The sequence below is a fragment of the Nannobrachium achirus genome (assembly GCF_963921795.1).
Source record: "Nannobrachium achirus genome assembly, chromosome: 18".
NCBI lineage: Eukaryota > Metazoa > Chordata > Actinopteri > Myctophiformes > Myctophidae > Nannobrachium > Nannobrachium achirus.
Window position 1 is genome coordinate 2,570,936 of NC_137825.1, and position 17,500 is coordinate 2,588,435.

Below are 17,500 nucleotides of genomic sequence, written 5' to 3' on the forward strand. Positions count from 1 at the left end.
ATTGGGCAGAACATGCATTTGCCAAACAGCAGCAGGAGAAGTAGTGAGATTTCTTTATTTCATTAAAAGTATCAGCATCAGCGTTTCCTCCAGAATACAGAGCTGAGATTAAAGTGCTTTCAAAGACGTGCTCAGATTCACAACCACAGAGAAACCATGTTTATATCTGTCAAAGGATTACATGGAATTTGGCAGAACATTAAAAACAACAAACGGTCTCGTAAAAAATAAGGAAAAATAAATCGTAATATGGGGTTGTGTGTGTGTGTGTGTGTGTGTTGCATTTTAATGTGATCAGTGTGCTGCAGTGTATCTGTCACACAAGGGTTAAACCAAGCAGAATGTTAAGCATTGTTAAACTCATCAGGATTAAATCCTTCTTAACCTTTAAGCCATTAAAAAGCTTGACTCACGCTTGATATGACGAGAGGTTTGACCTGCGGTTAGAATTGATTTGAATCAACGCAAAACAATGTTGGTCTCTTATGATCCTCGTCATTTGCATCAGTGTTTTGTTCTGTTTGGAGAGAAAGAGACGTTTGGTAAAAAAGTGCCTCTTGCTTAAGAAGAAATGTTTTAGATGGGGCACCGTGGTGCAGTGGGTAGTGCTGTCGCCTCACAGCTAGAAGGTCCTTGGTTCGATTCCCGCCGGCGCCACTGTGGGCGCTGGGGCCGTGTTCACTCCTCCGCGTCATCAGCGCCCACATCCTAGGTGGGGTTGGCAAAGAGATGTTCTGTGTGGAGTTTGCATGTTCTCCCCGTGTCTCCTAGGGTACATACCCTCACAAAACATGCTGTAATCCTGGTCTCTATACTGCCTCCCCCTGGCCAGCCGGGGCGCCTGATGGAGGGGAAAGGAACTGGTTGGAATAACGTGTTCCTTCCACGCGCTACGTCCAACCAGGGGAAACTCCCCCCTGTCAGGTGATAAGAAGCAACTTGGACTCCTCATGCATAGAAGGAAGCATGAGGTCAGTCTGTTGCTCTCCCCAGGTTGGCAGAGGGAGAGCAGAGCCCAGGATTACATTAGATCATTTGACACCGGGTGAAAAATGGGTTACAAAATCGCCAGATAAAAATGTAAGAAAAAGAAAAAGAACATTATAATAATAATAAATCTAAAATTTGCCACGGACACATTGTCAGTGTGTACAGACATATTGATGGGTAGAACCACATGTAAACATATACAACCAGCACACTGCGTACATCCATGCCATTACCACACATCTCCAGTATTGTCTTGGTTATGCTTAGTTCAGTGTGGTATCAAGCACCGAGAATAGCCGACCTCCAAGCTACGGTGCCCGCTGCGAGCTTGTAGATCTGCTATTTTTGAAAATGTGTGCAAATCTCAGGAATATATGTATTTTTTAAATTTGTAACTCAAATTTTGCTTCTGGGCGGTCCCTGGAACTAAATATTTTGAGATGGGATAGTTTGAGCACCAATGACATAGAAACATCTATACAAGCTCACACCGCGGCACTCTGTGCCGTGCTGTGAGCTTGTATATCTGCTATTTTTCAATAGTTAAAGCACAAAATAATGCGTCCCCGCTCCCCCTATGAAGAACATTCATGGGGGGCCCGCAGTGAATCCTTGTACCCAGGGCCCAGAATTTGGTGCGACGCCCCTGACAACCATGTACAACCCATGTACTGCATGCTACGCATTCTACACTACACATTAACATCTACTGCAGTCATATTTAACCATGTACAGTACAACCATACAACCAACATTCTACACTACACATTAACATCTACTGCAGTCATATTTAACCATATACAGTACAACCATACAACCAACATTCTACACTACACATTAACATCTACTGCAGTCATATTTAACCATACAGTACAACCATACAACCAGCATTCTACACTACACATTAACATCTACTGCAGTCATATTTAACCATATACAGTACAACCATACAACCAGCATTCTACACTACACATTAACATCTACTGCAGTCATATTTAACCATATACAGTACAACCATACAACCAGCATTCTACACTACACATTAACATCTACTGCAGTCATATTTAACCATGTACAGTACAACCATACAACCAGCATTCTACACTACACATTAACATCTACTGCAGTCATATTTAACCATATACAGTACAACCATACAACCAGCATTCTACACTACACATTAACATCTACTGCAGTCATATTTAACCATATACAGTACAACCATACAACCAGCATTCTACACTACACATTAACATCTACTGCAGTCATATTTAACCATATACAGTACAACCATACAACCAGCATTCTACACTACACATTAACATCTACTGCAGTCATATTTAACCATATACAGTACAACCATACAACCAACATTCTACACTACACATTAACATCTACTGCAGTCATATTTAACCATATACAGTACAACCATAAAACCAGCATTCTACACTACACATTAACATCTACTGCAGTCATATTTAACCATATACAGTACAACCATACAACCAGCATTCTACACTACACATTAACATCTACTGCAGTCATATTTAACCATATACAGTACAACCATACAACCAGCATTCTACACTACACATTAACATCTACTGCAGTCATATTTAACCATATACAGTACAACCATACAACCAGCATTCTACACTACACATTAACATCTACTGCAGTCATATTTAACCATATACAGTACAACCATACAACCAACATTCTACACTACACATTAACATCTACTGCAGTCATATTTAACCATATACAGTACAACCATAAAACCAGCATTCTACACTACACATTAACATCTACTGCAGTCATATTTAACCATATACAGTACAACCATACAACCAGCATTCTACACTACACATTAACATCTACTGCAGTCATATTTAACCATATACAGTACAACCATACAACCAGCATTCTACACTACACATTAACATCTACTGCAGTCATATTTAACCATATACAGTACAACCATACAACCAGCATTCTACACTACACATTAACATCTACTGCAGTCATATTTAACCATATACAGTACAACCATACAACCAGCATTCTACACTACACATTAACATCTACTGCAGTCATATTTAACCATATACAGTACAACCATACAACCAGCATTCTACACTACACATTAACATCTACTGCAGTCATATTTAACCATATACAGTACAACCATACAACCAACATTCTACACTACACATTAACATCTACTGCAGTCATATTTAACCATATACAGTACAACCATAAAACCAGCATTCTACACTACACATTAACATCTACTGCAGTCATATTTAACCATATACAGTACAACCATACAACCAGCATTCTACACTACACATTAACATCTACTGCAGTCATATATAACCATATACAGTACAACCATACAACCAACATTCTACACTACACATTAACATCTACTGCAGTCATATTTAACCATATACAGTACAACCATACAACCAGCATTCTACACTACACATTAACATCTACTGCAGTCATATTTAACCATATACAGTACAACCATACAACCAGCATTCTACACTACACATTAACATCTACTGCAGTCATATTTAACCATATACAGTACAACCATACAACCAGCATTCTACACTACACATTAACATCTACTGCAGTCATATTTAACCATATACAGTACAACCATACAACCAGCATTCTACACTACACATTAACATCTACTGCAGTCATATTTAACCATATACAGTACAACCATACAACCAGCATTCTACACTACACATTAACATCTACTGTAGTCATATATAACCATATACAGTACAACCATACAACCAGCATTCTACACTACACATTAACATCTACTGCAGTCATATTTAACCATATACAGTACAACCATACAACCAGCATTCTACACTACACATTAACATCTACTGCAGTCATATTTAACCATATACAGTACAACCATACAACCAGCATTCTACACTACACATTAACATCTACTGCAGTCATATTTAACCATATACAGTACAACCATACAACCAACATTCTACACTACACATTAACATCTACTGCAGTCATATTTAACCATATACAGTACAACCATAAAACCAGCATTCTACACTACACATTAACATCTACTGCAGTCATATTTAACCATATACAGTACAACCATACAACCAGCATTCTACACTACACATTAACATCTACTGCAGTCATATATAACCATATACAGTACAACCATACAACCAACATTCTACACTACACATTAACATCTACTGCAGTCATATTTAACCATATACAGTACAACCATACAACCAGCATTCTACACTACACATTAACATCTACTGCAGTCATATTTAACCATATACAGTACAACCATACAACCAGCATTCTACACTACACATTAACATCTACTGCAGTCATATTTAACCATATACAGTACAACCATACAACCAGCATTCTACACTACACATTAACATCTACTGCAGTCATATTTAACCATATACAGTACAACCATACAACCAGCATTCTACACTACACATTAACATCTACTGCAGTCATATTTAACCATATACAGTACAACCATACAACCAGCATTCTACACTACACATTAACATCTACTGCAGTCATATTTAACCATATACAGTACAACCATAAAACCAGCATTCTACACTACACATTAACATCTACTGCAGTCATATTTAACCATATACAGTACAACCATACAACCAGCATTCTACACTACACATTAACATCTACTGCAGTCATATTTAACCATATACAGTACAACCATAAAACCAACATTCTACATGCTACACATTAACATCTACTGCAGTCATATTTAACCATATACAGTACAACCATACAACCAGCATTCTACACTACACATTAACATCTACTACAGTCATATTTAACCATATACAGTACAACCATACAACCAGCATTCTACACTACACAGAATGCTGGCCGTACTCCCTCGGACTTCCTACTGGGTCCCATCAGCCACACGTCTATTCCCGGACTTTTGATATAAATTATAATTAAAAAAAAAAAAATCATCGGAAATTCTTCTCTGTGTCTTTTTGGAGCGATCTGAAAGGGTTAATATGCTCTGACAGTCATTTTCTGGTGCTGGGTGTGATACTCCTAATATCCAGCAGGCCACGCCGTTGACTCACATTCTGGATGGATGGCTGGCCAGGAGGAGCCTCATCCTCTCCCCAGTGTTGAAACTCAGCAAGAAGCTCAAACAAGATGGCTGGTCTTTGTCTCTGTTCGTGGATCGCGGTTTCAATCACGTTCGGGCGCCGCTTCTCTATCGCTCCTTTCCCTGCTTCGCCGCACGTAAACGAATGGAATTGATCTCCCCTCCGCCTCGCCAAAGTAAGATCGCCGACCTCTGCAGGATGAATATGTACGCTGTGTCGAGCACTCCAGTACGTGTTGTTATCATGTGGGCTTTGTTTTTTTAAAACATGTTTGTAAATAAATGGCTTATTTCTTCGGCGCTACCTCTGTTCAGAGGGTTCTGCCGCGGCTTGCAACGTGTTAACATCTACTGCAGTCATATTTAACCATATACAGTACAACCATACAACCAACATTCTACACTACACATTAACATCTACTGCAGTCATATTTAACCATATACAGTACAACCATAAAACCAACATTCTACACTACACATTAACATCTACTGCAGTCATATTTAACCATATACAGTACAACCATACAACCAACATTCTACATGCTACACATTAACATCTACTGCAGTCATATTTAACCATATACAGTACAACCATACAACCAGCATTCTACACTACACATTAACATCTACTGCAGTCATATTTAACCATACAGTACAACCATAAAACCAACATTCTACACTACACATTAACATCTACTGCAGTCATATTTAACCATATACAGTACAACCATACAACCAGCATTCTACACTACACATTAACATCTACTGCAGTCATATTTAACCATATACAGTACAACCATACAACCAGCATTCTACACTACACATTAACATCTACTGCAGTCATATTTAACCATATACAGTACAACCATACAACCAGCATTCTACACTACACATTAACATCTACTGCAGTCATATTTAACCATATACAGTACACCCATAAAACCAACATTCTACGCTACACATTAACATCTACTGCAGTCATATTTAACCATATACAGTACAACCATACAACCAGCATTCTACACTACACATTAACATCTACTGCAGTCATATTTAACCATATACAGTACACCCATAAAACCAACATTCTACGCTACACATTAACATCTACTGCAGTCATATTTAACCATATACAGTACAACCATACAACCAGCATTCTACACTACACATTAACATCTACTGCAGTCATATTTAACCATATACAGTACAACCATACAACCAACATTCTACACTACACATTAACATCTACTGCAGTCATATTTAACCATACACAGTACAACCATACAACCAGCATTCTACATGCTACACATTAACATCTACTGCAGTCATATTTAACCATATACAGTACAACCATACAACCAGCATTCTACACTACACATTAACATCTACTGCAGTCATATTTAACCATATACAGTACAACCATAAAACCAGCATTCTACACTACACATTAACATCTACTGCAGTCATATTTAACCATATACAGTACAACCATACAACCAGCATTCTACACTACACATTAACATCTACTGCAGTCATATTTAACCATATACAGTACAACCATACAACCAGCATTCTACACTACACATTAACATCTACTGCAGTCATATTTAACCATATACAGTACAACCATACAACCAGCATTCTACACTACACATTAACATCTACTGCAGTCATATTTAACCATATACAGTACAACCATACAACCAGCATTCTACACTACACATTAACATCTACTGCAGTCATATTTAACCATATACAGTACAACCATACAACCAGCATTCTACACTACACATTAACATCTACTGCAGTCATATTTAACCATATACAGTACACCCATAAAACCAACATTCTACGCTACACATTAACATCTACTGCAGTCATATTTAACCATATACAGTACAACCATACAACCAGCATTCTACACTACACATTAACATCTACTGCAGTCATATTTAACCATATACAGTACAACCATAAAACCAGCATTCTACATGCTACACATTAACATCTACTGCAGTCATATTTAACCATATACAGTACAACCATACAACCAGCATTCTACATGCTACACATTAACATCTACTGCAGTCATATTTAACCATATACAGTACAACCATACAACCAGCATTCTACATGCTACACATTAACATCTACTGCAGTCATATTTAACCATATACAGTACAACCATACAACCAACATTCTACACTACACATTAACATCTACTGCAGTCATATTTAACCATGTACAGTACAATCATACAACCAGCATTCTACACTACACATTAACATCTACTGCAGTCATATTTAACCATATACAGTACAACCATACAACCAGCATTCTACACTACACATTAACATCTACTGCAGTCATATTTAACCATGTACAGTACAACCATACAACCAGCATTCTACATGCTACACATTAACATCTACTGCAGTCATATTTAACGATGTACAGTACAATCATACAACCAGCATTCTACACTACACATTAACATCTACTGCAGTCATATTTAACCATATACAGTACAACCATACAACCAACATTCTACACTACACATTAACATCTACTGCAGTCATATTTAACCATATACAGTACAACCATACAACCAGCATTCTACACTACACATTAACATCTACTGCAGTCATATTTAACCATGTACAGTACAACCATACAACCAGCATTCTACACTACACATTAACATCTACTGCAGTCATATTTAACCATATACAATACAATCATACAACCAGCATTCTACATGCTACACATTAACATCTACTGCAGTCATATTTAACCATATACAGTACAACCATACAACCAGCATTCTACACTACACATTAACATCTACTGCAGTCATATTTAACCATATACAATATACAATCATACAACCACCATTCTACATGCTACACATTAACATCTACTGCAGTCATATTTAACCATATACAGTACAACCATACAACCAGCATTCTACACTACACATTAACATCTACTGCAGTCATATTTAACCATATACAGTACAACCATACAACCAGCATTCTACACTACATATTAACATCTACTGCAGTCATATTTAACCATATACAGTACAACCATACAACCAGCATTCTACACTACACATTAACATCTACTGCAGTCATATTTAACCATATACAGTACAACCATACAACCAGCATTCTACACTACACATTAACATCTACTGTAGTCATATTTAACCATACAGTACAACCATACAACCAGCATTCTACATGCTACACATTAACATCTACTGCAGTCATATTTAACCATATACAGTACAACCATAAAACCAACATTCTACACTACACATTAACATCTACTGCAGTCATATTTAACCATATACAGTACAACCATAAAACCAGCATTCTACACTACACATTAACATCTACTGCAGTCATATTTAACCATATACAGTACAACCATACAACCAGCATTCTACGCTACACATCTTAATCTACTGCAGTCTGGAGGAACGCACGGCTACCTGCATGCGTCAGCGACACGCCAACGACGACGGTGATGTTGATGACGGCGGCTACAATGTTACAACCTCCATAAAAAGGACACTTTGTCTCCATAAAAACACCTCAGAGCTCCTTGCTGTGCAGCACAAGCAGCAGACGAACATAACCATGCTTTTCACTAGAGGTGTAACAATATACTGTAGTAACTGAACCGAAGAATCCATTTTAATTTGCAATGATCTACTATATCGATATGCAAAAGCATGTATCTTACCGTTTCAGCTTTGAATCGTATCGTTTTAAAATGTGGTAATCGTATCGAATCGTTTTGCAATGCAAATAATTGATTGTATGGAAACTAAGTATTTGTGCCTTGTATTTGGCAATTTTAAGAGGGAAAATGAAAAAGAGGGGTCTAATTTCCTTTCCATTCCATATCGCTACTCTTGGTCTATCGATAAATGTGTGAAATCTCTGTTCATGTCAAAAGGTGGGTTTGTCCATATGTGTTTTAATATAGTGTCCATGTATTTGCTAGAGAATCACAGCATTTACTTCCATAATTGATTTTGTACACGTTTTACACAGATTTAATTTCTTTGCTAAATAGTTACTATATCGATTTTAAATCATTGAATTGAATCGTATCGTATCGACATGAATGAACCAATAACCTCCATGTATCGTATCGTTAACCATGTATCGTGATGCGTATCGTATTGTTGATAAAGGTTATCGTTACTCCCCTACTTTTTACACTAAGCTCTCACACAGGCAGCAGCTTACAAGCAGTGGCAGCACAAACTCTCATACATGAGATGTGTAAGGCATATAATACTGTAGGCCTATGGGCCCTATTTCTGTGCATGCCTTGTCCCGTTTATATCTCTAAACTCCTTTGCCATTCTTTTACCATTTTGAAAAACATTTTAAAATGCTTCAAATAGTTGATCTACAAGCTCACAACGTGTCGATGTACTGTAGATCGGCTATTTGACTTATTTCAGATAGCTGGGTCTGTAACTGTCAGAGTAAAGGCTCCAAAGTCCACTTGGAATTGTGCCATTTGTTCCTCTGCCGAGTGAAAATGTTTATGTCAGATTTCAGGTAAATTACACGCTGTGTTCATGATTGGGGGCATTCTGTTCAAAACGGATCACTCCTGCAAACGTTGGAAGCCAGTGTTAGAGCCAATCAGGATGGAATGAGAGTACAAAAGAACAATCACACCCAGTGTGAAGTGAGCGGTGCTATTTATGAGTTAATTGCATTAGGCATTAATTGCATTGCATGTGACCCTGTGACCAATGACAGTCCAGACAGACATGAGGAAAACAGACAAAGCCAGATGCACCACATGCTCAAACATCTTTAAGACTCAAATTTGAAGAAAAATCGTTTATTGACTACAGAGATACTGTGTGACTACAGAGATACTGTGTGACCGCAGAGATACTGTGTGACTACAGAGATACTGTGTGACTACAGAGATACTGTGTGACTACAGAGATACTGTGTGACTACAGAGATACTGTGTGCCGATTTGCGTGATGTTTGGACAAAATCTGTAAAAACTGTCAAAACGTGTTTTGCACAACAACAACAACAAATCGGCCTCCTATAGTGGCACTATGAGGCTTCCCACACACAGCTGCGTGAAACATCTTCTCCGTATCGTCTAAGAATGGCTACTGGGGGCGCCGTACTAATGCATTGTCAATGGAAGGTTGTTTGGTGTTTTGTCGTTGCCGTGTCTCTTGGCCAAAAGACAGGCTGTGGTTGAGCTAGAGACACGGCAACGACAAAACACCAAACAACCTTCCGTTGACAATGCATTAGTACGGCGCCCCCAGTGGCCATTCTCAGGCGATAAGATGAAGATGCGTGACGCACATGTGTGAGTCCGGCCTAACAGGTGCAACATGTGAAAGCAGAGGTTCTGCTAGCTCTGCCACCCTGGGGACTGTGTGTGCAAGGTTTGGCTGCCATCGTGCCAACGGTGCCAGAGATTAGCTGTTCACACATGCATGTTGCACGCGCACACACACACTGACGGACAGACAGACAGACAGACAGACAGACAGACAGACAGACAGACAGACAGACAGACAGACAGATAGGGTGCAAAACTTTGTCGGGCTATGCCTTTTGGCCTGGTGGAGACTATAAAACCAACAATGGATGAAATGAGAAGGTGATATTCAACTATGTTTATTAAAACAGACACACTTGACTGGCTGCTAATGAATGTGGAATAAGAGTCAGTTTATTAACAGTGTTTCTGTTGACGTGATTTACATAAACAATTATCATTCTCTGCACAGCTAGGGTTTAATTCAACACTCTGTCTGTGGCTGCCATTTAAATGTCTGTCTGTCTGTCTGTCTGTCTGTCTGTCTGTCTGTCTGTCTGTCTGTCTGTCTGTCTGGCTGTCTGTCTGTCTGTCTGTCTGTCTGTCTGTCTGTCTGTCTGTCTATATTAGTAGCTTAATGACTAGTATAGTAGCATTAAAATGTATTTGTTTTATGTCCATTGATTTTGTATTTAGGTTCATAAAGTTAACGTGAGTATATAACTACATTGAAATTAAATCAAAATGTTACATTTGAGGATAAGCCCTATTCACGGCCTTAAAGCCAACAAATCGTTATTTCGAACGGTAAAGTAAATTATAATGCTTTGTGCATTTTACTATCTTGTGTTCTTGATCATGCTAGCCATATTTTATACTGTACTATTCGGAAATTGCATTACATTTGCGATTTCTGTGTTGACTCTATGGGCTTTTAGCAGGGTTTACCCTTCAAAACGTGACTTCAGCACCAGGAAGTTGCTGAGTGGGCGGGCTGTGAATAGGGCTAATTCCCATCAAAAAAATAACAAAAAAATAATTCAGGATTCCAATTCAAAAGAAGCAAAAATGGCAGATCTACTGCGATGCGTTTTGAGCTTGTAGATCTGCTATTTTTTGCTTCTTTTGTATGAGATACTAGAATGACAAAGTAGAACGTAGCAATATGCAATGTGGCCCACTGGAGTGAAGATGGAAATATAGTGGCCCTCTGGAGTGAAGGTGGAAATATAGTGGCCCTCTGGAGTGAAGGTGGAAATATAGTGGCCCTCTGGAGTGAAGGTGGAAATATAGTGGCCCTCTGGAGTGAAGGTGGAAATATAGTGGCCCTCTGGAGTGAAGGTGGAAATATAGTGGCCCTCTGGAGTGAAGATGGAACTATAGTGGCCCTCTGGAGTGAAGGTGGAAATATAGTGGCCCTCTGGAGTGAAGGTGGAAATATAGTGGCCCTCTGGAGTGAAGGTGTAAATATGTGTCCCAATCTCACTGAGAGCCAGTCATCTCGGAAAGTACAGCTTTAGACAGGGACTGAAAATACCTTTTTTTTTCTCACTAAAATGTGATAAAGCCACTAAAGCATTTCATAAATTTCAGGCTACATTTCACTTAAACGCCAGAGCTTAACTCTGCATGTAAATAAGACTTTTTTTAATTAATGTGAGAGATCGTCAGGTCATTTGCAGGTTAGAAATTTATTTAGAACTTGAATATCTCAAAAGTAGTATTTCAGCATGGCATCATTCTATAAGCCATATCTTCAAAACTGTTGGGTCAATCTCCACAACCAATATATCATTTTGTAGCTATGATCCCCAGCTTTCAAATGAAATGAGAAAATGAAAATGAATAAAAATCCAATGACTGGCTCCCAGCCAAATTGGGACACATATAGTGGCCCTCTGGAGTGAAAGTGGAAATATAGTGGCCCTCTGGAGTGAAGGTGGAAATATAGTGGCCCTCTGGAGTGAAGGTGGAAATATAGTGGCCCTCTGGAGTGAAGGTGGACATATAGTGGCCCTCTGGAGTGAAGGTGTAAATATAGTGGCCCTCTGGAGTGAAGGTGGAAATATAGTGTCCCTCTGGAGTGAAGATGGAAATATAGTGGCCCTCTGGAGTGAAGGTGGAAATATAGTGGCCCTCTGGAGTGAAGGTGGAAATATAGTGGCCCTCTGGAGTGAAGGTGGAAATATAGTGGCCCTCTGGAGTGAAGGTGGAAATATAGTGGCCCTCTGGAGTGAAGGTGGAAATATAGTGGCCCTCTGGAGTGAAGGTGGAAATATAGTGGCCCTCTGGAGTGAAGGTGGAAATATAGTGGCCCTCTGGAGTGAAGATGGAAATATAGTGGCCCTCTGGAGTGAAGGTGGAAATATAGTGGCCCTCTGGAGTGAAGGTGGAAATATAGTGGCCCTCTGGAGTGAAGGTGGAAATATAGTGGCCCTCTGGAGTGAAGGTGGAAATATAGTGGCCCTCTGGAGTGAAGGTGGAAATATAGTGGCCCTCTGGAGTGAAGGTGGAAATATAGTGGCCCTCTGGAGTGAAGATGGAAATATAGTGGCCCACTGGAGTGAAGGTGGAAATATAGTGGCCCTCTGGAGTGAAGGTGGAAATATAGTGGCCCTCTGGAGTGAAGGTGGAAATATAGTGGCCCTCTGGAGTGAAGATGGAACTATAGTGGCCCTCTGGAGTGAAGGTGGAAATATAGTGGCCCTCTGGAGTGAAGGTGGAAATATAGTGGCCCTCTGGAGTGAAGGTGTAAATATGTGTCCCAATCTCACTGAGAGCCAGTCATCTCGGAAAGTACAGCTTTAGACAGGGACTGAAAATACCTTTTTTTTTCTCACTAAAATGTGATAAAGCCACTAAAGCATTTCATAAATTTCAGGCTACATTTCACTTAAACGCCAGAGCTTAACTCTGCATGTAAATAAGACTTTTTTTAATTAATGTGAGAGATCGTCAGGTCATTTGCAGGTTAGAAATGTATTTAGAACTTGAATATCTCAAAAGTAGTATTTCAGCATGGCATCATTCTATAAGCCATATCTTCAAAACTGTTGGGTCAATCTCCACAACCAATATATCATTTTGTAGCTATGATGCCCAGCTTTCAAATGAAATGAGAAAATGAAAATGAATAAAAATCCAATGACTGGCTCCCAGCCAAATTGGGACACATATAGTGGCCCTCTGGAGTGAAAGTGGAAATATAGTGGCCCTCTGGAGTGAAGGTGGAAATATAGTGGCCCTCTGGAGTGAAGGTGGAAATATAGTGGCCCTCTGGAGTGAAGGTGGACATATAGTGGCCCTCTGGAGTGAAGGTGTAAATATAGTGGCCCTCTGGAGTGAAGGTGGAAATATAGTGTCCCTCTGGAGTGAAGATGGAAATATAGTGGCCCTCTGGAGTGAAGGTGGAAATATAGTGGCCCTCTGGAGTGAAGGTGGAAATATAGTGGCCCTCTGGAGTGAAGGTGGAAATATAGTGGCCCTCTGGAGTGAAGGTGGAAATATAGTGGCCCTCTGGAGTGAAGGTGGAAATATAGTGGCCCTCTGGAGTGAAGGTGGAAATATAGTGGCCCTCTGGAGTGAAGGTGGAAATATAGTGGCCCTCTGGAGTGAAGATGGAAATATAGTGGCCCTCTGGAGTGAAGGTGGAAATATAGTGGCCCTCTGGAGTGAAGGTGGAAATATAGTGGCCCTCTGGAGTGAAGGTGGAAATATAGTGGCCCTCTGGAGTGAAGGTGGAAATATAGTGGCCCTCTGGAGTGAAGGTGGAAATATAGTGGCCCTCTGGAGTGAAGGTGGAAATATAGTGGCCCTCTGGAGTGAAGATGGAAATATATTGGCCCACTGGAGTGAAGGTGGAAATATAGTGGCCCTCTGGAGTGAAGGTGGAAATATAGTGGCCCTCTGGAGTGAAGGTGGAAATATAGTGGCCCTCTGGAGTGAAGGTGGAAATATAGTGGCCCTCTGGAGTGAAGATGGAAATATAGTGGCCCTCTGGAGTGAAGGTGGAAATATAGTGGTCCTCTGGAGTGAAGGTTGAAATATAGTGGTCCTCTGGAGTGAAGGTGGAAATATAGTGGCCCTCTGGAGTGAAGGTTGAAATATAGTGGTCCTCTGGAGTGAAGGTGGAAATATAGTGGCCCTCTGGAGTGAAGGTGGAAATATAGTGGTCCTCTGGAGTGAAGGTGGAAATATAGTGGTCCTCTGGAGTGAAGGTGGAAATATAGTGGCCCTCTGGAGTGAAGGTGGAAATATAGTGGTCCTCTGGAGTGAAGGTGGGAAATATAGTGGCCCTCTGGAGTGAAGGTGGAAATATAGTGGCCCTCTGGAGTGAAGGTGGAAATATGGTGGCCCTCTGGAGTCAAGGTGGAAATATAGTGGTCCTCTGGAGTGAAGGTGGAAATATAGTGGCCCTCTGGAGTCAAGGTGGAAATATAGTGGCCCTCTGGAGTGAAGGTGGAAATATGGTGGCCCTCTGGAGTGAAGGTGGAAATATGGTGGCCCTCTGGAGTGAAGGTGGAAATATAGTGGCCCTCTGGAGTGAAGGTGGAAATACGGTGGCCCTCTGGAGTGAAGGTGGAAATATAGTGGCCCTCTGGAGTGAAGGTGGAAATACGGTGGCCCTCTGGAGTGAAGGTGGAAATATAGTGGTCCTCTGGAGTGAAGGTGGAAATATAGTGGCCCTCTGGAGTGAAGGTGGAAATATAGTGGCCCTCTGGAGTGAAGGTGGAAATATAGTGGCCCTCTGGAGTGAAGGTGGAAATATAGTGGCCCTCTGGAGTGAAGGTGGAAATATAGTGGCCCTCTGGAGTGAAGGTGGAAATATAGTGGCCCTCTGGAGTGAAGGTGGAAATATAGTGGCCCTCTGGAGTGAAGATGGAAATATAGTGGCCCTCTGGAGTGAAGATGGAAATATAGTGGCCCTCTGGAGTGAAGGTGGAAATATAGTGGCCCTCTGGAGTGAAGGTGGAAATATAGTGGCCCTCTGGAGTGAAGGTGGAAATATAGTGGCCCTCTGGAGTGAAGGTGGAAATATAGTGGCCCTCTGGAGTGAAGGTGGAAATATAGTGGCCCTCTGGAGTGAAGGTGGAAATATAGTGGCCCTCTGGAGTGAAGATGGAAATATAGTGGCCCTCTGGAGTGAAGATGGAAATATAGTGGCCCTCTGGAGTGAAGGTGGAAATATAGTGGCCCTCTGGAGTGAAGGTGTAAATATAGTGGCCCTCACCATCATCAAATTTGCTCTAGATCAACCTGTGACGGTCAGTGTACTCATCTTAACATGGCTCAGGGGCCTTTCAGCAAAATACCAAAAGTCCAAGAAGGGCCGCAAACTAAATATGACGGTCCCATTTTGGACGTTCAGACACACTGATTTTGTAACACACTACATGAGTAGTCTAAACATTAAGGAAACACAGAAAACAGTCACATTTCCATCCATAAGGCCAAACCTCATTGAAACAAAAAGATTGTCATGGAATGATTAATGATGAAATGACGATGTTTCTTCTTTTGGAACAAAGAAAATAGCAAACACGTCTTTTATAAAACAAGACAAAAATGGTTTCCTGGTGATCTTTCAGAGAAACAACATATTTACAAGCCTTCACAGAATAACAAGCCAAACGTTGCATACAATAAGCAGACATGGCAACACGAGCTGTGACACCTGAATCTATGCATGGTAATAAGCATCTATCTATAAATGCGAGAAGTCTCTGCGTGTGTGTCTGTCTGTCTGTCTGTCTGTCTGTCTGTAATCCGCGTATCTCGAGAACCGTTCGTCCCACCGGCTTCAGATTCGGCACGCGCGTTCCCCGCCGCGGCACGGAGTGCAGTGCCGGGTCTCGACCCGACCCGACGCGCGGTTTTCCCGAACCGGCGCGAAACGTTCGGAATCTCCTTATGCGGGGTTGATTGTTGACATCAGGCTGTTCCGGAGGAAATCGGCGAAAGCTCTGACTCATTGTGACATCACTTCATAAAAGGCTCTGACATCACGTACGCCACATGAGTCAACAAAAAATCTCTGTGAGTGTGTATGTATGTATGTAATCCGCGTATCTCGAGAACCGTTCGTCCCACGGGCACGCGCGTTCTCCATATATGGGCATAAAATGAATGCCCCCATATATGGGCATAAAATGGATTGCAGACAGACAGATACAGATATCTCCATATATGGACATAAATGGACAGAGGCAAACAGATGGTCAAAGATCTCCATATATGGGCATAAAATGGACGCAGACAGACAGATACAGATATCTCCATATATGGGCATAAATGGACACAGGCAAACAGATGTTCAAAACGGGTCCTATGACAACAGGTATAATGAGGTTTGCATTAAAGGGGGAACCGGCACTGTGTCTGCAACACAGTTGGAGGCACAGACAGATACTCCATATATGGGCATAAAATGGACGCAGATAGACAGATATCTCCATATATGGGCATAAAATGGACCCAGAACTATAACTGCAGTGATCTCCATATATGGACATAAAATGGACACAGGCAGACAGATGGTCAAAACGGGTCCTATGAAAACAGGTATAATGGGGTTTGCATTAAAGGGCGGGGCATTCATTCCCTATTTACATTGTTCCGAGTTGGCCAGGTCGCCGACTAGACGCTGGGCCGCCCGAGCTTCTAGTACAGTAAAATAGCTAAAGAGAGCCGCATTATGCCTAGTCCCGGAGAAGACGTCATTGGCTGGCGTCGCCTTTATATTAGTGACAACCGCGAGAGGCTCCTAACCCTAACCCTAATGCCTCATTCACACTACGAAAAGCCAGGCTAATGGTTTGCTTGGTAATTCAATGTATTCTCTATGCAAACCAGCTTTAAAACTTTCAAAGCTTTTTTTCCAGCTTGGAAATTTTAAAAGCTGGTTTGCATAGAGAATACATTGAATTACCAAGCAAACCATTAGCTTGGCTTTTCGTAGTGTGAATGAGGCATAACCCTTACTCTAAA